Here is a 766-nt window from a genome sequence, read left to right on the forward strand (position 1 = left end):
GTCGCGTACGTCATTGCGTTTCTGCAATTCCCACGAGTCTGTCGGGAAGAAGTCGATAACGGCGCTGCTATCGAGCGACTCCCATGTAAGACATTAGTCGACGTCGGACGTCGGAATAAATGCGAACGAACAGCCGGCACGCTATCTCGTACTTTTTGAAGAATGTCCCTGGCGAATCGGCGAAACGATACTTTAACGTCGCCATCTGCGGAACGATCTAGGAACAAGGTCACCCTTCATTATGACCGAATGGGCAATTTTTATCGTATTTGTCTCTAGCACATAAAACACATGCCGGGACAAGAAACAGTATTGTAATGGCTGTCAGTCAGATAGGGAAGTTTATATGAAAATCAGGCCTTTTTCGATGGGTCTAAATAATGACTGGACTTATAAGGGAGTTGGTGGTGAGTCACGTGAACGGAGGGTGGCTTCTTGAGACCGATTTCGCTTATCAGCGTATCCAAGATTCCAAGGAGGTCGCCAGGGCCGATCTTCGGATTAACTGGGATACGTGAGGGCTGCTAGCCCTTTGGCCCCATCGGTCCCTTAGCTTCACGACCCATTAAAGGACTCGAGAGCAAAATGCTTTACGAGTCCGACGCGCTCTCTCTCTCTCTCTCGCTCGCTCTCTCTCTCTCTCTCTCTCTCTCTCTCTCCAACCCTTTACCCTGAAGTTAATCGTTGCCGCTGTCGCCATCAGTGGCGCTGCTATCGACTCACCGAGAAATTCTCGCTCTTTGGACCAACCCTTTACCCTGAAGTT

The 766-nt window shown here is 49.9% G+C and overlaps 1 protein-coding gene across 5 annotated transcripts in view; it reads left to right on the forward strand.

Annotated features, from left to right (window-relative positions):
* Positions 1–766, forward strand: part of LOC107273847 — a 79,816-nt gene that overhangs the window by 62,377 nt on the left and 16,673 nt on the right. The window lies entirely within an intron of this gene.

This window comes from Cephus cinctus, unplaced genomic scaffold, assembly GCF_000341935.2.
Source record: "Cephus cinctus unplaced genomic scaffold, Ccin1 Ccin1_scaffold1847, whole genome shotgun sequence".
NCBI classification, from domain to species: Eukaryota; Metazoa; Arthropoda; class Insecta; order Hymenoptera; family Cephidae; genus Cephus; species Cephus cinctus.